The sequence below is a fragment of the Rhinopithecus bieti genome, unplaced genomic scaffold (genome assembly GCF_001698545.2).
Source record: "Rhinopithecus bieti isolate Rb0 unplaced genomic scaffold, ASM169854v2 scaffold_10347, whole genome shotgun sequence".
Lineage (NCBI taxonomy): Eukaryota > Metazoa > Chordata > Mammalia > Primates > Cercopithecidae > Rhinopithecus > Rhinopithecus bieti.
This window is the reverse complement of record NW_016806836.1, coordinates 3379823-3402149: the sequence shown is the minus strand read 5'-3', so window position 1 is coordinate 3402149 and position 22327 is coordinate 3379823. Positions and strand designations below refer to the sequence as shown.

At 42.4% G+C, this 22327-nt stretch overlaps 1 protein-coding gene across 6 annotated transcripts in view; it reads left to right on the top strand.

The window, feature by feature from the left end:
* The window catches only part of PKIG (cAMP-dependent protein kinase inhibitor gamma), a 94601-nt gene that overhangs the window by 37263 nt on the left and 35011 nt on the right, over positions 1 to 22327 (top strand). For 3 of the 6 annotated variants that reach the window (XR_001886716.1, XR_001886717.1, XM_017878006.1), the window contains exon 2: positions 20326 to 20473. The exons of 2 other annotated variants lie outside the window; for them this stretch is intronic. The gene's annotated coding sequence lies outside the window, so the exon portion shown is untranslated. Of the gene's footprint in view, positions 1 to 14700; positions 14801 to 20325; positions 20474 to 22327 lie in introns of those variants that run through there. One more of the 6 variants, XR_001886715.1, reaches the window with a different exon arrangement.

Here is a 22327-nt window from a genome sequence, read left to right as displayed (position 1 = left end):
TTTAAAAAAAAAAAAAAAAAAAAAATGGAGCCATCTGAGTGTGGTGGCTCACGCCTGTAATCCCAGCACTTTGGGAGGCCAAGGCGGGAGGATCACCTGAGGTCAAAAGTTCGAGACCAGTCTGGCCAACGTGGCAAAACCCTGTCTCTACTAAAATACAAAATTAGCTAGGCATGGTGGCCCATGCCTATAGTCTCAGCTGCTTGGGAGACTGAAGCAGGAGAGTTGCTTGAACCCGGGAGGCGGAGGTTGCAGTGAGTGGAGATTGTACCATTGCACTCCAGTCTGATTGAAAGAGTGAGACTCCATTTCAAAAAACAAAAAACAAAATGGAATCAGCAGTTAAACTCTGCCCTTAAAGAAAACTAGCCCGTCACTAGGAGTATACCAAGTACTTAAGAGAAAGAGTTACTATTACACAAATGCTTCCTAAGAATAGAAAGAGATTAGCAAAACAGAAAACCTGACAGTGACATTATGAGAAAGGAAAAATCACAAGCCCTTTTACTCAGGAAATTTTCTACATTTTACTATGAAAAATTCCCAACTATATATTAGCAAAGCACAATCCAATATTTTACTTATTATTGTAGTATAACAAACTACCAAAGTTTTGTGGCTTAGAACAACTGATTTTTTTTTTCCAGAGATTCTGTGGGTCGGAAGTTTGGACTGGGCACAACAAGCATGGCTTGTTTCTGTTTCTGTCTAGGCACCCAGCTGGGAAGACTCAGAGGAGGGCTTGAAATCAAGCCCTTGGCTTGTTGATCTTTGTCGTGTCGATTTCTTCTTTTTCTTTTTTCTTTCTTTCTTTCTTTCTTTTTTTTTTTTTGAGACAGGATCTTGCTCTGTTGCCCAGGCTGGAGTACAGTGGCATAATCATAGTTCATTGTAGCCTCAGCCTCCTGGACTCAGGCGATCCTCCTACCTCAGCCTCCTGAGTGGCTGTGACTATAGGCACATGACACTACACCTCACTAATTTTTGTATTTTTTTGTAGAGACGAGGTCTTACTGTGTTGCCCAGGCTGGTCTAAAACTCCTGGGCTCACGTAATACTTCCACTTCAGCCTCCCAAAGTACTGGGATTACAGGCATGAGCCACTGCACCTGGCCGTCTGTCTTACCAGTTTCGAAAATCTCCTTGTGGGTTAAGGAAATAAACTATTTGTATTGATAGGAAATATAATTTCTTCTAATTTGACATTTGATTTTATTTTGCTCATCATGCTTTTGCCATGCAGAATATTTTTATACATAGTCACATTTATTAATATTTCCTTTAATGACTTCTGGATTTTATATCATAGTATTTGGAAATACCTTCTCCATTGTGAGGTCATAAAATGTGCCATATGTTTTTCCAGTGCTTATATGGTTTCATATTTTTGCATTTAGATTTGTGGATCCACCAGGAGCTATTTTTGGGGTGAGGTATAAGACTACTTATTAACCTCACTTTTCTCAGTCAGATGGAGAGATCAGTTTTGACTGTGGAGAAGGGGGCTCTGGTAAAGTATCTTGATCATCTCTTAGGGGGATCATGGGATTGTGAGGAATCTCTTTTCACCCAAAGGAATTGGAATGAGCATCTGAAGTCAAAGCTGCCTCTCCCCTACAGCAGGTGGGAAAAATGGTTTTAAACTGAATCCTTTTTCACTACTCCTTCTCATTTCCTGAGACTTTCTGCTACTGTGGTATCACTGGCCTCATGACATTATGATTTTGATCTCATTTTTGTTGTATTTTAAAGTGTTTTTCTGATGTCATGAAAGGACACAGCTTCATTTTATGTATAAGCTCTCTAAATTGTGATATAGTGTGAGTTATTGTGAATTCTAGCCATTATTATTATTAGAGATGGGGTCTTGCTATGTTTTCCACAGCCAGAACCAGAGCTCCTGGGCTCAAGCCTCCTGCCTCAGCCTCTTGAGTAGCTGGGACTACACATGTGCCCAGCTTTAGCCATGATTTCTAGGATCAGTTTTGGAGGGCTTTCCTTTCTCATTTTTTTTGTTTGATCCCAAGTCCATCTCAGGCAGTGGTCTTTCTGTAACTTTCTATAACTCTCCATTCATTTATTATATTATAAGATAGGCTGTGAATATAGGAGGAAACAGACTTTCATGATCATGATTTCACATTCCTGTCGTTGTTCCAGATGTGTATAAACCTCTCAGACCTTTGAGGCTTGGTTTAAGATAAGTCATTTGAACAACCAGTAAAAATCATTAATGGAAATAAAGAAAATCAGCAGTTCTTTTTCTTCGTTAGGACATCTTGACCTTGATATGAATACTACTATGCTACTTGGTCTTGGATGAATGATACCAACTTTGACGTGGGCACTTATGAAAATATTTTAAAGCATCATTTAAAAATTACCTATTTCACCATTCTAACTTGTGTGTTAGTGGGTTTTTTTCTAATATCTGCTTATGCTCATTAAGTGCCTTCTGTTTGTCAGGCCTTCTGCTAGTGCTCAGACTATAGAGTTGAATAAAATACAAAATTTTCCATCTACTAAGGGAGATAGAATATAACAAATAGTTATAATGTACTGTGCTGGGAACTATAATGAAAGTGTTATTGGGGGCATGTGTTGGTCAGGATTCTTAGTAGCAAACAACAGTATTCACTGTAGTTGGCTTAAGCAGAAAGGTAGTTTAACATCTGCGCTTGGATGTTACACAGATGGAAGTGAAGCAATTACGGACAATATTTCCATGAGAAATGGCCAGCCCCACTAAGGGGTACTCTTCTGGAGAAAATACCACTGCTGCCTTTACCAGCACAGGTAACGTCAGATACTGGACATCAGAAACTGTCCCATAACAGTCCTAGAACATGGGCTTATAATTTTCTTTACATGTTCTAGTGCAGTTAGATGCAGTTAGCCCATTCCCATTCATAATCTTTATATCCTTCATGCCCTTCATTGGTCTATAGCAGCTGCTACTGAGTTTGAAAAAGGCCTGACTTTAATATGTACTTTACCTCGGGCAATCATAGGTGATTGATTGATTGATTGATTGATTGATTGATTTTGAGACAGAGTCTTGCTGTGTCATCCCAGGCTAGAGTGCAGTGCCACAATCTCGGCTTACTACAACCTCTGCCTCCCGGGTTCAAGCAATTCTCCCACCTCAGCCTCTCCAGTAGCTGGGATTACAGGCACCCACTATCATGCTCAGCTAATTTTGTATTTTTGTAGAGACAGGGTTTCACCATGTTGGCCAGGCTGGTCTTGAACTCCTGACTTCAGGTGATCCACCTACTTCGGCCTCCCAAAGTGCTGGGATTACAGATGTGAACCACCATGCCCAGCCAATAGTTGATTATTTAAAAAATTTTTCCAACAATGCATGCCACTGATTACCCGTATCTCATTCCCTAAGACAGAGATTGGGAAACTATGGCCTGCAGGCAAATTCCAGCCTACCGCTTGTTTTTGTAAATAAAGTTTTATTGGAATACAGCTATGTTCATTTTGTTTACACATTGTGTGTGGCTGCTTTTGCACTATAGTGGCAGAGTTGAGTAGTTGCCACAGAGACCACAAAGCCTAAAGTACTTGCTGTCTTTAGGCTTGCTGTCTATCCATTTACAGAAAAAGCAGAAAAAAATTTACCAGCCCCTGTTGTAATGCTTATTAAATTCCGTCTGCCTTTTAAGTCCAGCAGGTGAGATAAATCAGTTTCTCTCAGACTTTTTGACTTTGAAAATAAGATGTGCAATTTATGACTCATGCATGCATATCATATATTATATGTAAATGAAACATTTTCTTCTTTTCATTCTATTCTATACTGTTGCGTGTTTTGAAAAATATGCTAATCCCAGCTGGGCATGGTGGCTTATGCCTGTAATTCCAGCACTTTGGGAGGCCATGGCAGGCAGATCACTTAAGGCCAGGGGTTCGAGACCAGCCTGGCCAACATGGTGAAATCCCGTCTCTACTAAAACTACAAAAATTAGCTGGACGTGGTGGTGCGCACTTGTAGTACCAGCTATTCGGGAGGCTGTGGAAGGAGAATTGCTTGAACCGGGGAGGTAGAGGTTACAGTGAGCTGAGATTGTGCTACTGCACTGCAGCCTGGGCGACAGAACAAGACTGTCTCTAAACAAAGAAAAATAAAAAATATGTAGTCCCAGTCTATTAAATTGATTTCATGACCCACAAATCAGTTGTAACCTATAGGTACATGAATAGGCATGTTCCATTCATGAGTTATCCAAGATCTGTTTCATTTCTTTGGGAGTTTTGTCTGCATTCCCTTCTGGTTTCCATTACTAAATCTGCCAGGGTTCTCAGGTACTACTAACAATAAGTGTCTGCTCCAGCTGGTTTAAGCAGGAAAGCATTTCTTAAGAAAAATGTAGGGATCTTATAGAATCTTATAGAGGGCCAGATAATGGATCCTAGTGCTACCTAGATGGGAATTAAGCAGCAAATGAAATGCAGGTTGGGGAAAGCCATCTAGGAAGTGAGACTTCCCTAGAGAAAACCCCATTGCTGCCCCTGTGACCCTAAGGTCTGGCTACCAGATACCCTGCAAGGTCAGCCCCGTAAGAACTCAGTCCCTGTGACTGTCTCACCAAAGCTTCTTGAAGGAGGGCTCTCCTGGCTCAGGAGCTCAGAGGCTGCTCAGGGCATTTCCACCTTTTGGAATCCTGCTTCATCTTCATCTTGCTGTTCTAAAAATCCTGATTTTTCTTCTCCTGTTTTATTTTCATTTTCTTCGGCTATCTACTTTGCTCCTTTCCTTCTCCTTTTCCTTTATCCTCATACTCATCTTGGTCATTCCTGTCATCAGGTGGCGTAACTCAAGGCTGAGGTCCCTGAACAGAGCTTAGAGCTCATTTCTTCCCACTTTCAGTTCACCTTCAATGGCTTCTCTAGCTTCTGCTCATTGAGGTTGTTGTCCAGCTTGTGTTTCTTGTGCACCTTCCAGTGCCAGGCACAGACTGGGCAGCACACCTTCTGGGCCAGGCCCGGGATTAAGGACAGGAGCGGGGCTCTAGAGACTGGGAGACTGTTCTTGGCTGACAGAGTGTGGCTTATGTCTCTCTTCACCATTTTTAGTGGCCAGACAATGTGTTTGATATTTTGATTATTTCTATTATTTCACTATTATAAATAACTCTGCCTGTAATCCCAGCACTTTGGGAGGCTGAGGCTGGCAGATGGCCTGAGCCCAGGTGTTTGAGACCAGTCTGGGCAACATGGTGAACCCGTCTCTACAAAAAAAAAATACAAAATCGACTGGGCATGGTGGCGCATGCCTGTAGTCCCAGCTATGCAGGAAGCTGAAGTAGGAGGATCACCTGAGGCTGGGAGGTGGAGACTGCACCGTGATCATGCCACTGCACTGGAGCCTGGGTGACAGAGTAAGACCCTGTCTGAAAACAAAGCAGTAAGTAACTCTGATATAAATGTCCCTCTCGTTTATAAGTCAATGTATGCACATTTTGTAGCGCTTGGTATGTATTGTCCAAAAGAACTTAAAATAACTTTTGTATTTTTTCTTTTGTAGAAGTAATGCTATATTTTTTTATAAAATACTAATTGAAAATACCAATAAGAAAATAAAAATTATCTGCAGTGTCATCATCCTGATATACTACCGATTAATAGTTTCTTCCATTTTTTTCTACTTTCCATTTTACAAACATGAGCCTCTTCTATACATAGAGGCTCACCTTAACACTAAAGTGAGACTCTTTTTTTTTTTTTGAGACAAAGTCTCACTCTGTCACCCAGGCTGGAGTACAATGGCACAACCTCTGCCGCCCAGGTTCAAGCAGTTCTCCTGCCTCTGCCTCCTGAGTAGCTGGGATTACAGGCACCTGCCACCGCGCCTGGCTAATTTTTTGTAATTTTAGTAGAGACGGGGTTTCACCATCTTGGCCAGGCTGGTCTTGAGCTCCTGTGATCCACCCACCTCGGCCTCCCAAAGTGCTGGGATTACAGGCGTGAGCCACCGTGCCCAGCCCTTATGTGACGTTTTTTAAATGTCATCAGATATTCTTCGGTAGTATTACTTATCGTGACTGTGTAATATTCCATTCTGTAGATCTACCAAAGTTTATTTAACTACTCCCTAATTGTGGACTTTAAGAATTTTCAGTTTTACAGTATTCTGAATAGTGCTGAAGTGAATAACTCTAAGTCAAGTCTTTGCACACACATCTATAGTGGTTTCTTTTGGATAGATTCTTAGATGTGAAATGAGTGGGTCAGAGAGCTTTACATTTTTTAATTAAGAAACTTTATTTTTTAGACCAGTTGTAGTTTCCCAATGAAACTGCACAGTACAGAGAGGTCCCATATACCCTGTACATTTGTAAGTATTCCAGCACATATTGTCAAATTGCCCTTTAGGAATGTTGTACCATTTTCCATTTTCACCTACGTTTTCTCATATTTCTACAACACTGAGAAGTATCATTTAAAAGAAATCTTGATAAGGCACATGTCTAGTAGAATATCTATTCCAGTCAAGGTAAGACTAAATTTCTTTCTCCTGAAATGTATGTTTACATTATTCAGTCCGTTATTATTTATTTTGGTTGGTGATCACACAATTCCACCAGCCTTCCTTCTTTTGCCAGTGTAACAAAAATTATAAAAGTAATACATAGACACAAAAATAAACACTCCAGAACAGAAAGATATAGTGATGAAAGTAAAAAAAATCCTCACTTGCTTTATTTAGCCAGGCCTTCTGAAAGCTGTTTTTTACTTTAATGGTTTTTCATAATTGTGGTAGTTACCTCCAAAACTGTAAATAAAATGTACATAAACATGTAATTTTTATTTTTATTTTTTGTTATTTTATTTTTTATTTTATTTATTTATTTTTTTGAGATGGAATTTCACTCTTGTTGTCCAGGCTAGAGTGCAGTGGCGTGATCTTGGCTTACTGCAGCCTCTGCCTCCCGGGTTCAAGAGATTCTCCTGCCTCAGCCTCCCAAGTAGCTGGGATTATAGGCATGCACCACCATGCCAGGCTAATTTTGTGTTTTTAATGGAGACAGGGTTTCACCATGTTGGTCAGGCTGGTCTTGAACTCCTGACCTCAAGTGATCACACCTATGGCAGGTGTGAACTTTGCCATATCTCACACTCCCCATGTAATCCTGCTGTCCAGAGATACACAATTTGGTATATTGTATATCCTTTCAGAGATTTAAATGTAGGCTGGGCTCAGTGGCTCACACCTGTAATCCCAGCACTTTGGGAGGCCAAGGCATGAGGATTACTTGAGACCAGAAGTTCGAGACCAGCCTGGCAACATAGTGAGACCCTGTCTCCACAAAAAATGAAAATATTAGCCAGGAATGGTGGTGCGTGTCTGTAGTCCTAGTTATTCCAGTGGCTGAGTTGTGGGAGAATCACTTGAGACTAGAAGTTTGAGGTTACAGTGAGCTGTGATGATATCACTGTACTCCTGCCTGAGTTACAGTGCAAGACCCTGTCTCCAATGAATGAATAAATATAGCAGTAACAACAAAACATGGACTATGAGCCAGGTACTATGCATTGTCTCATTAAATCCTCGTAGTGTCTGAGATGGGGGCCCCTGTTTACTAAAACGTAAACTTGAACCTTATGGCTAACTGGTGACTTGCCTAAACATTTCCAGTATTTGCTATGATAAGTTGTATGCAATAAATAAGATGTATCTAATTATGTGTTCTTGTGTGATCATCTCCATTTAATACATTTCCACAACTAGGATGGTTTGGTTTAAAAAGTGCACATTTAAACTATTTAAACTTTTGATTCCTCTTGAGAGAGGTAGTTTAGAATGTGGACTTTGTCGTCACACATAGCAGTATTTAGATTCCGACTGCCACTCACTGGCCACTCACTAAAATGAAACTGTACATCAGTTTGCCTATCTCTAAAGTGGAAGGATAACAGAAACCTCATATGGCTGTGAAGATTAAATGAGATGCTGCTGCAGTGTCCCTGGCTAGTGTGCACCACCTGGGAAGAATGGCATCCAAGATAGACCAGGCCCCTCATCTCACAGAACTGATGTTTTAATGTGGGACAGGAGGAGGCAGCAGTGAAAGACAGGCGGTAAAGAAATTAATGAACAACAAAAAAAGTGGTGCTGTATGGACACTTAAACAGAAAGTGATGTGATAGGTAGATGGGTGGTTATTTTAGGTTGGGTGGCTTGGGAAAGTTTTTCTGAAAAAGTGACATCTCAGCTAAGGTCTCAATGATAAGGATAGTTTTATAATTCAAAATTCCTAGAAATAAAACATGGGATCAAACATTACATGCTTTAGGCCAGGCACAGTGACTCACGCCTGTAATTCCAGTACTTCAGGAGGCTGAGGCAAGTGGATCACTTGAGGCCAGGAGTTCAAGACCAGCCTAGCCAACATGGTGAAACCCCATCTGTACTAAAAATATAAAAATTAGCCAGATGTGGTGATGCAGGCCTGTAATCCCAGCTACTTGGGAGGCTAAGGCAGGAGAATTGCTTGAACCCAGGAGGCAGAGGTTGTAGTGAGGTGAGATCGCGCTCTCACTACAGCCTATGTAATAGAGTGAGACTCAAATAATAATAATAATAATAACAACAACAAAGTGACCTGAAGAAATTTCTAAATAATTTACATTCTATGTATAGACACGCCTCTTTTTCGTTACCATGACCAGAACTTTTTTCCTAATGTTAAAAAAAGTGGGGTTGTTCGAAGATTGTCTTAGGGACCTTTTAATGAGCTTTACTGACCAGGGGAAAAGACAAGAAAACACGTAAGTCCCTTTTAGGGATCTCTTCTATTTCCTCTCACCATGTTAACTGTCTACCATCACCCATTGTACTATAAACTTTTGTCTTCACTTTGCTGGCCTTTTTCTCTACACCGTATCCTGCCTGCATTATAGGACTGGAAGCTGCCAACATGCGTGTTAACTAACAAGCACTTTTTCGTCTTTGGAATTAGGCAATGCCTGGGTCAGGGGAGATGCAAGATTCAGATCAGCAATGCTTTTGCTGTAAACACAAGGCAGCTTTTAGAGTAGACTGGTTTTTCCAAACACATTCATTGGCAAGGCTGTAACACCTTCTGTGAGTTAAAACTGTGCAGAAGGCTCTGCACATGGGTTTGTTACAGTTGAGCCTTTTTCCTGTATGGCATGCAATGGGCGCATTGGGCATTGGTGAACACTGTACACTACCATTGCTTCTCCCCAGAATTCATAGGTAATAAGACCTCTTTTGTTTGTAATGCATATATGATTACACATTGTTTGTGGATCTGTTCTGAAAGCCTTTAATCATCATATGTTAATTGCACTGTAAGAAACGTTCTCTTTGTAGATCTTGAGCAGGCCTCAGCATCTTTACAACAATATACATGTTTTTGTTTGTTTGTTGTGAGACGGAGTCTCGCTCTGTCGCCCAGGCTGGAGTGCAGTGGCACAATCTCAGCTCATTACAACTTCCGCCTCCCAGGTTCAAGCAATTCTCCTGCCTCAGCCTCCCCAGTAGCCGGGATTGCAGGCGCCCCACCACCACACCCGGCTACTTTTTTTGTGTGTTTAGTAAAGACAGGGTTTCACCATGTTGGTCAGGCTGGTCTCGAACTCCTGACCTCAAATGATCCACCTGCCTTGGTCTCCCAGAGTGCTGGGATTCAGGCATGAGCCACTTCACCAGGTCAATATACGTGTTAAATTACAGACATCATCCAGTTACTGTTTTGTTCATGTATGGGGCAAGTGTATATTTTTATATAATATACATGTATTATAATTTCTGATTCAAGCCTTAAAGAAAATATGTAGTTCAAACTTGGAAATAAATGGATTAAAAGTCACTTGTTCTTAAACTGTGGTTTCTTTTTATAATCTTTTAAAATTCAGCAACTTAAATAAAACATCCTGAGGGCAACATGTGTTAGTGAGGGGGACTGGGGGTGGCGTGGGGAGGAGTGTGTTTGATGAAATTGTCCAGGAGCAAAGCACCACTTACTTGAAGCCCAGAGATTTGTCATCCAAATATGTGCAGATTGCTGGTGCTATAAATAGTTTGAACTCAAGTAAACAGCCTCTTCCCCCTAACTGCTGCTTGGCCATTATTTAGATGCCAGCACAGACTGAGGAGCATCTCACACCAGGCTTAAGGCTCTTGTGCCCAAATTTTGGGCTGCTTCTCTTGTGGGGAGAGCTTCAGCTACCCTGACTTGAGATGACTGAGGGTCACATGTTCACCCTCTTTAGTTATCCCATGTTTGGCTCCCACCCCTATGCAACCTGATGTACGGTTTCATAAACATGCCTCTGCTCTGATGAGTAGCACTGTTCTAAGAAGATTCCCGGCAACTATTAAAAAGCCCTGGGGCCCCATGGCTGTTGACTGAAGTAGATTTAGGAAGCACAGAAGTTCTTTTTTCAGGGCAGAGGCACGCATGTCTCATTTCTTTCTTTGGAACTAAGTAGAGTGGCACTGGTTGTCAGAACTGCTGCAGACTGCCTGTGCCAGCAACTCATCTGCTCTGTGCCAGGCAGGCAGGCTGCTGACATTTCAAGAGTCCCTTTGAGGACTCAAGCAACGTGCTGTCATTAGAACAACTGAGGACATTCCATGGTTTATTAGTATATTTCCTTTGGAAAAAATGTCCACCCCCCCCCCCTCCGCTTTTTTAAATTCCTGCTTCGGCTGCATTGCTGCATTCATGTACAGTGACTCCTATGACAAATGCCCATGAGGGGATTATGACTGATTTAACATTTTGTTGTTGAGGGGAAATAAGGAATGGTAGAAGAAATACTAGATTAAGGATCAGGAGCCTGGATTCTTGCACAAGTTACCTAACTTTTCTTAGGTTTGATTTCTTCATTTGTCAAGATAGTCATGTCCCTCCTGTTTCTTGTGGTTGATGAGAAAATGTATGTAAAGGTACTTTCTGGACTATACCAAACAAATGGAATGCAAAGGAGAATGGAAGGAGCTTGGTGTTTGAGTCTCACAGGCCTAGCCCACACTGTGATCTCAAGCAAATGGCTAATGTCTCTTAGCCTCAACCTTTTCATCTGTAAAATGGGAATATCTATACTTGCCTTGCAGGAATGTTAGAAGGATTAGAAATAACATATGTAAAGCACTGACAAATGGCAAACAATTGTCTAATAGCAATAATTGTTATTATTACACTTAATGTGGAGATATTCACTCTGGGTGATTTGGGATTCTAAACCTGAGGAAGTATTCAGTTTATAGATGTAGAGATTAGCAAAAGGCCCTGCTAGTAACTGATACTAGCAACTGATAATAGCTACCTTTAAAAAATCCAAGTAATACATGAATATGACTTTTTTAAAAATCTCTGAGTCCAGAAAGGCATCTGTCTCCTGCTCACCTCCTCACCCTGAGGCAGCCATTTTATTTTTCTGCTTTTACTTCTTTTGGTGGTTATTCTATTTCTCTAAATCATATTACTCCCATTTCCTTTTTTAAATGAATTTTGTTTTTGTCAGAATGGTACATGCAAATAGTTTGCCTTAGTCTTTTTTAAGGTCAAATATCATAAAAGATTTATAATAAAACCATCTGTTCCTTGCCCCCACTCTTTCTTTACCCTTCCTCCTATCCTGCTCCCAAGAGCACACACTTTTGATCCTTTTAGGCGTTTGATCTAGCATTTATCTCTCTATATCTAAGTAATATGCTTATTGAGATATCTGGTTTTTTTTTTTTTAATTGTATTACAGAAATTTTCAAACATGTATGAAACTAGAAAGAATAGTATAATTAATCCTCATGTACCACCCATTACCCGGCTTCAAAAATCAACAACCTATGACCAGTCTTGTTTCATGTGTGCTGGTAGCCATTTTCCCCTGCCACTAGATTATTTTGGAGTAAATTCTAGACATCATTTTATCAGTAATTACCTTAGCCTTTTTTTTTTTTTTTTTTTTTTTTTTTTTTGCAACAGAGTCTCACTCTGTTACCCAGGCTGGAGTGTAGTGGTGCAATCTCGGCTCACTGCAACCTCCACCTCCCTGGTTCAAGCAATTCTCCTGTCTCAGCCTCCCAAGTAGCTGGGACTACAGGCACACGCCACCACGCCCGGCTAATTTTTTTATTTTTAGTAGAGATGGGGTTTTACCATATTAGGCTGGTCTCGAACTCCTGACCTGAGGTGATCTACCTGCCTTGGCCTCCCAAAGTGTTAGGGTTACAGGCATGAGCTACTGTGCCCAGCCTAGCATGTACTTTTAAGAGAATAAGGACTCCTTTTAAAATATAACCACATTACTATCACACATAAAATAATAATCTTTTATTATTAGCAGTGATCTCCATATTTTTTTAGTTCCAATCAGATCCAAACAAGGACCTCACATTACCATACTGCTTTTTCTTGACTCATCAGTTTTTTGTTTGTTTTTGAGATAGTCTTGCTCTGTTGCCCAGGCTGGAGTGCAGTGGCACCATCTCAGCTCACTGCAACCTCCACCTCCCAAGGTTCAAGTAGTTCTCCTGCCTCAGCCTCCCAAGTACCTGGGATTACAGGCATGTGCCACCATGCCTGGCTAATTTTTGTATTTTTATTTTTGAGACGGAGTCTGGCTGTCACCCAGGCTGGAGTGCAATGGCATGATCTCAGCTCACTGCAACCTCTGCATCCTGGGTTCAAACGATGCTCCTGCCTCTGCCTCCTGAGTAGCTGAGATTACAGGCACCTGCTACCACGCCCAGCTAATTTTTGTATTTTTAGTAGAGATGGGGTTTGCCATGTTGGCCAGGCTGGTCTTGAATCTTGAACTCCTGTCATGCAGTTGGTGTTCATCAGACATCCTGTCATGCTTTATTTGACCACTGACAATCAATAATAAAAGACTTCTTTAAGGGGTAGGTCTCAGTTCATCTGTTTGTCCCACAGGCCTCTGTCCTGCCTGGGAAGCTGCTGTGTACTAGAAGGGTACTAAGGTTCTAAGTGGAAGATCCTTTAGGGCACATAAGCAGTTAGATTGAGGGCCCTTCACATGTTAGCATAAGGTGGCCAGTCTCTTATTAGAAGCCCTAAATCAATCCTAGGTAGTTCATTCAATTTATTTAAAGAGGCCTCCTGTCTTTGACTGTGGTTCTACAAAGCTTTTGGGCCCTCTGTGTGCTGCAGGTATGGGATAGAGGAGCTGGTGGCACAGGACCTTCAGTGGATCCCTTCATTTTTTGGCCCTTCTGAATCTTCTCCACGCCTGCTGTCTTCAGGTCCAGAGCCTCCCTGGGGTCCCACACGTTTCCTTGTCTCTCGTTTCCAATGGTGTTTTCTTGTCCTTGTGCTCCAGACTTCAGTTTCTGTCGTCATACCTCTGTGATCTGAACTTTTTCTATCTTCTGGAAATTATTTGAAATGAAATCCCTTGTTCTCCAGTGATCCTTCTTTCAGCAAGAAGGCCCAATTTGTAGTTCAGAAGACATGGTGCTTTTTACAAAAAGTATGTTATTGTTTTACCATAAACTGGACTAAGTAGAGTGTGTGTGTGTTTAGAAAATATTTATTGAGTTTCCTATTTTATGGCAGGCACTCTTCTAGGCACTTGGGATAGATGTATTCAGTGAACCAGGGAGACATACTGTTGACCTTGTGGAGTTTACAGTCTGATGGGGAAACACATGGACCATGTACTTATAAATATGTTAAGGATTATGAGAAGAGACATGGGGGTACCATGAGACCATTACAGCAGGGGGAGCTAACATGGCTCAGAGAAAAGGGCGCCCTAGGGAAGTGACATTTAATCTGAAATCTGATGGCTGAGTAGGAGTTAACCAAAATAAGAAGGAAGAGCCCTTCAAATTTGTATTTCAAAGTGCAGTAGCAAGTGAGAGTCTCAGACCAATAGAGAGTAGCAAGTGAGAGTCTCAAACCTTCTCCTGTTGGAGCACCAGGCTGTACTACCTCAGGATAGTCCCTTGCCTTCTCTGGATCTGGCATTCCTCACCCCTAAAATGAGACCACATGCTCCTTTCAGTTGCAAAAATCAGTGAGTCCAAGACTGTTTAAAGTTAAGGTCACTGTTGAAGTGAAGGTCCATCTATCCCAAAACAGCTGTAGTTGGAAACTTATCTCAAGCTAGTGGGAAGTGGTTTGAAAAAAGGCAGGGAGGGGACAGTGTGATATCCTGTGAACCTGTCCAGTTTCTAGCCACATAATCACTGGGGTCAGGCTTCTCTTCTTCCAGCTCTTCTTCAGACACACCAAATCAGCAGTCCAAAGGGGACCACAAAGTGGATCCTCAGGACATCGAACCCTGAAGAAAAAGCAGCCATGTGTACTCCAAAACCAAAAAAAAATACGTCCAGCAATGTCTTAGTCATCTTTTGTGGGTTTGATTCCCCGCCCCTCAAAAATGACTTAAGTTTCTGAATTCAAAACAGTGTGTGTGTGTGTGTGTGTGTGTGTGTGTGTGTGTGTGTGTGTTTGTGTTTGTGTGTTTTGAGACAGATTATTATTCTGTCACCCAGGCTGGAATGCTGTGGCATGATCTCAGCTCAGGGCAACCTCTGCCTCCAGGTTCAAGCAATTCTCCTGCCTCAGCCTCATGAGTAGGTAGGAGCCTTCTGAGTAGCTGGGACTACAGGTGTGCACCACCACACCCAGCTAATTTTTTTGTGTTTTTTAGTAGAGATGGCGTTTCACCGTGTTGACCAGGCTGGTCTCGAACTCCTGACCTCAAGTGACCTGCCCACCTCAGCCTCCCAAAGTGCTGGGATTACAGGTGTCAGCCACCACGCTTGACCAAGAACATTGTTTTAAGTGTAAGTGTGGTTCCTTCTCTGGGGCCTTACGCTAGGATTGTGGTGAGATGACGTGTTGTTCTTCCTTTTTTCCTGTTCTTCTGAATTTTCTTATCTTTTTACAATAAGCAATTATGATTATAGTTGGAAAGAAAACAAAATCTACTTTTATTCATAAATCTCAATCAATATGCTTCTCAATTAATTGTGTAGAGAAAACATGGACCTTCTAACTACTTGGCATAGTGAATAAGTGAGTTGGAAATGGTATGGCAGCTGAAACCCGCCTTTGATAGGGTGATGAGCAATTGCACTGTACAGCAGCTGTGTGGACTAGAAAGTGGGTAGTGGTGGCCAGCATTTCTTTATTCATATACTCCTTCAACAGATATCCGTCAGTTGCTAGCTGATGTAGTTGGAATGTTTAACGATATTGATGGATATCTGTTGGATGTCATGTTGAAATGGGAACCCCAGTGTTGGAAGTGGGGCCTGGTGGGAGGTGTGTGGGTTATGGGTACGGATCTCATGAATGGCGTGATCCCCTCCCCATTGTAATGAGTGAGTTCTTGTTCGGTTAGTTCAGGTGAGAACTGGTTATTTTTTAATTTAAAAAAAAATTTATTGGCCAGGCGTGGTGGCTCACGCCTGTAATCCCAGAACCTTGGGAGGCCCAGGCGGGCGGATCATGAGGTCAGGAGATCGAGACCATCCTGGTTAACAAAATGAAACCCCGTCTCTACTAAACATACAAAAAATATAACCGGGCATGGTGGCGGGCGCCTGTAGTCCCAGTTAGTTGGGAGGCTGAGGCAGGAGAATGGCGTGAACCAGGGAGGTGGAGCTTGCAGTGACCNGATATTGATGGATATCTGTTGGATGTCATGTTGAAATGGGAACCCCAGTGTTGGAAGTGGGGCCTGGTGGGAGGTGTGTGGGTTATGGGTACGGATCTCATGAATGGCGTGATCCCCTCCCCATTGTAATGAGTGAGTTCTTGTTCGGTTAGTTCAGGTGAGAACTGGTTATTTTTTAATTTAAAAAAAAATTTATTGGCCAGGCGTGGTGGCTCACGCCTGTAATCCCAGAACCTTGGGAGGCCCAGGCGGGCGGATCATGAGGTCAGGAGATCGAGACCATCCTGGTTAACAAAATGAAACCCCGTCTCTACTAAACATACAAAAAATATAACCGGGCATGGTGGCGGGCGCCTGTAGTCCCAGTTAGTTGGGAGGCTGAGGCAGGAGAATGGCGTGAACCAGGGAGGTGGAGCTTGCAGTGAGCCAAGATGGCGCCACTGCACTCCAGCCTGGCAACAGAGCGAGACTCCATCTCAAAAAAAAAAAAAAAAAAAGCATGGAACTGCATGTGTGCACTACCACGCCCAGCTGATTTTTGTATTTTTAGTAGAGATGGTGTTTCACCATGTTGGCCAGGCTGGTCTTGAACTCCTGACCTCAGGTGATCTGCCTGCTTCGGCCTCCCAAAGTGCTGGGATTACAGGTGTGACCCACCGTGCCTGGCCCTGGTTGTTTAAAAAGAGCCTGGCACTTCTCCCTCTCACACTTGCTTCCTCTCTTGCCATGTGACATTCCGGCTCTCCTTTCCCTCTACCATGTCTAAAAGCTTCCTAAGGCCTCACCAGAAGCAGATGCTGGTGCCATGCTTGTTATACATTCTGTAGAACCGTGAGCCAAATAAACCTATTTTCTTCATAAATTGTTCAGCCTCAGGTATTCCTTTATAGCAATGCAAAACGGACTAACAGTGCCCCGACAAATTAATCAATCTGTGTCTGTGATTTTCTCATGTATCAGGCAGGGATAATAATTATACCTACCTCATAGAGATCCTTATGGGATTAAATTAGGTAATTTATATAAAGCAGTTAGAATACAACCGGACACACCTGTAATCACAACACTTTGGGAGGCCAACGCAGGCAGATCACTTGAGATCAGGAGTTCAAAACCAATCTGGGCATATGGCGAGACCCCCGTCTCTACAACATAAATAAAATAAACAGAATATTACCTGGTATGTGGTAAATATCCAATAATAGTTTTGGGGTTTGTTTATGGATTTCCTTATTTTAGTAAGTATCTCATACTATGTACAAAATACTGCTAAATTAGACACCGATCTTTTCCTTAAGCAGTTAGAATTCTGGCAGAGAAAAAAGACCTGCCCCCAAATAAATATGTGTCAACAGAGAAAAGGGTGTGTTTCTTAAGAAACAAAGTACTAAGGAAATTCAGAGGAAGGAGAGACCCCTTCTAAACTGGGGGTAGAGGGTGGAATTAAACAGCCAAAGTTTCCTTCATCCTCAAAGGAGCTGATACTACTGTCTGAAAAATAGCCAAGTTTCCTGAAGGGAAGCCCTTTAAGAGGTGGTAGTGCAAGGGGGTTTGTGGATTCAGGACTGGCCCCACACGGTCCCTAGAGTACAGGCTCTGCCCCTTGCTCCCGTGAGCCTTTGAGCAGATTGGTCTGCTCACCATGCATCTGTTGCTACAGCTGTAAGATGTGAATATTAATAATGTCTCCTGTACCTGATTATTGTGAGGATGACATTAAGTGGTGTTTACAGAGTGCTCAAGTGCACATCGTGGCCCCCGCCCACATAAGTATGTCCAGTATTGTCAGTTAAAGAAGAAATGAATGTGTCAGTGTTGCTTTGGTTCTGTCTTCCGGGATTCTGTCACAGACATAGAATTACTCAGTTCACAAGGGAAGTGATACAAAGTACATGTTGTTGAAGAAAATGATGTTGTTTTTATGAATGGGCTCCTTACTATTATTTTTGTTCAAGTAACAAAACATGATTCAAAGCACCCATCTCAAGAGCCCAGCCTCATTTCCTGACGCCTACTCAGGCTTCTGGAATAAAGGCTCAGCCAAACAATGGCCCCGACCTCCAGTCTCTCCAAACTGAGTGCTGCTGCTGAGAACAGGCCTGACAGCTCTGGGTGGGCTTTTGTTCGTTACTCATCCCGACATTCTGGAGAAATACAGGACCCTCTTTATTTAAAATGACTTTATTTCATTGTCACATCACCATTAGGGCAAAGGATGATGAAACGGTCAGAATTAGACAAGAAGTATTCAAGTATTTTTCAATGTATAGTATGTGCCAGGCACATAACCAACACAAGAACCTTGGAGAGTAAGGCTATTATTCTTCTCATTTTACACTGGGAAACCAAGGCACAGCAAGAAGGTCTAGTGTCCAGAAGGAAGCCCAGATCTCTCCGAGCTGTGAGCGACTGCTCTCTGTGGGTTACCAGGATGGTGTTTTGTTTTGTTTTGTTTTGTTTTGTTTTGTTTTGTTTTTAAAGACGGAGTCTCACTCTGTCACCCAAGCTGGAGTGCAGTGGTGCAATCTTGGCTCACTGCAACCTCCGCCTCCCATGTTCAAGCAATTCTTCTACCTCAGCCTCCCAAGTAGCTGGAACTACAGGCACACACCACCACGCCTAACAAATTTTTTTTGTATTTTAGTAGAAACGGGGTTTCACTGTGTTGCCCAAGCTGCTCTTAAACTCCTGAGCTCAGGCAGTCCACCCGCCTGGGCCTCCCAAAGTGCTAGGATTACAGGCATGAGCCACCACGCCCAGCCAGGCTGGTGTGGTTTTTATTCCACAGCAGTCCTATGTCACATTGTTGAAAAGCCTTCAGATTGGCAAACTCCCTCCTAATATAGCCTGTTTTCTTGGGTGTTTTTTGATAAGCATCTATGTTTTCTGAGAACTAGTAAAAATTCTCGTTAAATCATAAACTACCACAGCCTCTTCCCCACTTATAGAGAGCTGCTTTCCCAGTAGAGCTCCGGTCCTACCTTCCCATCACTATCGAAGTGGCATTGAAACATATCAGATCTGCTCCTTTTGAGAGAGTTAGTTGAAGCCCAGTCTTGCTTCAGGCCACATAGGATTTGGGTAGCAAAGCAAGGAAAGCAGCCTCTCCGAGCTAGTGGCCTGAGTGTTTCCTTTCCCAGGCTGGCTGCAGCAACCATTTTGAGAAATGGCATTGGCATTGTCATGTGTGTGGCATGTGTGCTGACCTAGTTAGGAGTTGAGGCTTCATTTCTAATTCTGTCCCTTTCGTTTTGAGCTGTGTGACCTTGGGCATGTCACCTGACTTCTCTGTGTATGTCTTCTTATCCAGGAAGGAGAGGTTGATAATGTAGCCTCATAGCATTTATCTCACTCTCCTAAGGATGTTGTGAGAATCAAATGAGATTATGTACAACGAGAGCAAACATTGATTCAATACTTACTATGTACCAAATACTTTCAATTTCCTCACGTGTTTTTTAATTCTCACAATCCTAAAACAGAGGCATTAGTATCCCACTTGACAGTTAAAAAAACTGAAGTTCAGAGAAATTAAGTCACACAGGACTCAGATCCACATCTGTGGCTCCCAAATGATGTTCCTAACCACTATGCATGACACCTTGCTTCCCATTGTACACAAAAATAGAGAGGTGTTCTTTGTCTTTCCCATCAAGCATTCTCCAAATGCAAGAAATGATCTCTCATAACCACTGCTGTTCCATGTTGGTCCCTAAGGACACTTACAGTCTCTTACTTGTTTGTCTTGTCTTGTAGTTTATGCTGCTGCTTTTCATGTCCCTAAGGACTTGTTCAGTGAATTCTTTTGGTTTTACTCCCAGAGAATCTGTTCATCTCCTTCATAAAGGGGGTAAAGGTGCCCATCTGAGCCTGGCATCTTGGGCAGTGGCCTCTGACTTCTCCGGGGTTCTTCCTTCCCTCAAGCATGTAGTTGGGTAGCTTGTAGTAAAATGCTCTATAATGCATTTGTTGAAAAGCTCCCCAGTCACTGATTTTTAGTCATTGCATCTCAGAAGTGGAAAACACCAAAGCCAGCATTTTGTTGATAGGGAAACTGAGGTCCAGAGAGGGATGTAACTTGCTTGAAGTCATTCATTCAGTTGAAGGCCTGACCAAGACCGGAACCCAGTTCCCCAGGGGACAGACCAGTGCTGTTTCCAAGCCTTCCCCGTGGGCACACATCACCTACCCTACCTGAAGGACAAACTTATGTACTGTGCCCAGCATGTACCTAGGAGACTTGGGAGAAATTAAACAACTTGGAAAATTGGGCAGGAAGAAGGAGATGGGTGTGGGGTGGGGTGAAGATCTCCACCTTAACTAGTATATTATATACCAAAGAAAGGAATTAAACACACGGGAAAGCAGACAACCCACTAAGAAGCAAAGGAATTTACCCAGGAACCCTGGCTCAGTGAGTGGATAGGAAACCTTTTGTCACTAAAGCTGCAGGGTTGAAAATTGAAGGAAGGATGTTAGGCGAGCGTGGTGGCCTGGGATGCAGTTACAGCCCCCTGGCTCATTGTCCAAAGGAAATGGATCTCTCCCGTGGACAGAGAGGTGGAAACTGAGTGAGTGAGTTGTGTGGTTGACATCATCAGACTGAGCATTGGATTACAACAAATGGGGACTTACTTGGCCCGAGACATGGGAAACACCCACTAAAACCTCAAAGTGCTTTTCATTTAGGAGACACGGGGAAGAGACAGAGAGCGGGGTGAAGTGAGAATCCTGCCTGCACCACAGGTCTGGACTGCTAACCTTGAATCCTGGTTTCGTAAATTCTGCCTCCGCTTCTGACTGAGGACTGCTGGATTTTGAGGAAACTTTTGCTCTTGTAAGTAGAACTTTACTCTCTTCCCCTGCCCACCATCCCCAGGGAGAAGCAGAGCTTGGAGGCAGAGCTCTCTGGAGAGCTTGCTTTCCAGCCTGTTGGCCACAAAATGTCTATTTTTATATAATGATATATGTGAGCTTGCTCTGAAAATTATGGCCTTGTCTGAAACTGCCTAAGGCTAGTCAGGAGCCTCAAGTCTCACAGATGGGCTCCATTCAGATGCTGTTTCATTTTTACCCAAAGAACTTTGACAGAGTATTCAGAGCTTTAAAAACAGCTCCTTGCTCCAAATATAGGTGAAGAAATAAATCTTCCCTAAGAAATTGGTGTTTGTAAAACCCTTACTTTTTTTCTGATTACAAAGGTGGTATAATAATTTTTAAACATTCTAGAAAGAAAAGTCTCCGAAAGTAGTGAAAATTCCCTCTTATCTTCCCCCACAGGAATATGATTGTTGTGTTAAATTTCAGTTACAGATACGGTCAGACTTCATGAATTTTATCACATATAAACCCAGTGCTACAGCAGCTGTGTGGAAAACTCCAAGATGGAAAGGGGTTGGAAATCTTTAACCTTGGGTTTGCGATCTTTTTATCGCTTCCTTTTAAAAATGTGCTGTTTATGCCTAGAATATACACAGGACATGTAAGCCCGTAGCGTTTTATTTGTTGGTATCTGTTTTCAGGGTTTGAAACTAAGCAAGCTACTCTGTAGAGAGGAAAACCCAGGTCCCTTACTTGGTGGGTCCCTGAACGGAGGATTCCTAGGTGGCTTGAGATGGCTTGCAGTGTGTGGGAGCCCACCTCCCCCGTTAGCAGGTTAAGTATATTTGAAAAGTTACAGCTAACAGGGAAAGATTTCAGCTTAAACAAAAAGCTACCATATGTTAGAAGGGTCACCCAAGGAAACTGTCACTTTGGGCAAGTGTTTCACACTCTCTGGGTCTTGTTTCTTCATTTGTACCTAATGAGGGGACAAAACTAGATGATCTCTGTATTTCCAAATTCAGTATGAAACAAACTGTCCATATTTCTTTTCCCTTTGTGTTGGGCCCTTATGGCTTTAGGAGCAAAGTATCCTAGGTTTTCGGTTTCCCAGAGGAGCTAAAACCGGGTGCCTGGAGGACAGTTAAAAGAAGACATGAAACAGGCAACATTAAGTTACTTCTGAGTTTTATGGGTCTTTTCAGGTTAGGTGTTCTTGAAGAAAGAAAGAAAAAGTCTCAGTGGTATGTGTATGTGCACACGCATACACAAGCACGTACACTTGGGGAGAGAGGAAAGAAGGAATTGACATTATTGAGTATCTCTTAAGCACTAGGCCCTATGTTATGCTCAACCCTTTACAGAGCACTAGATGGTCAGTACTACTCCCTCTCGTCACTGACTGAGGGCAACCATCTACTTATAGGCTCTCATATTATCCTGAACCCCTTCATGTTTAACTAAACTGTATTTACATAATTACTGGCATAACTTCAATTCCCCGTGTCTCCACTAGACCATCTGCACCCTCTCTGCGTGTCTGTCTAGCCCATCACTATGCCCCACTGCCTAGTAGAAAGCCTGGCACGTAGGTACAAAGGAGACATGACGTAATTTAAATTTAAAGCCCACCATCCTAGTTCCTAGTTTGGCAAGAGAGGGAGAAGAAGGGGGAAAATCCCTCTATTTGCCCCTCTTTCATCATTTAACATGATGCCTCTCCTGCTGCAAGGGAAGGATACCCACACCCAGAGTGCAAAAAAAAAAAAGCAAAAGACATCAGATCTTGAATTTTGAGTTTCCAAGGTGCCAGGTCTTAACAAATTAAGGTTTTTTTTTTTTTTTTTTTTTTTTTTTTTTTTTTTTTTTT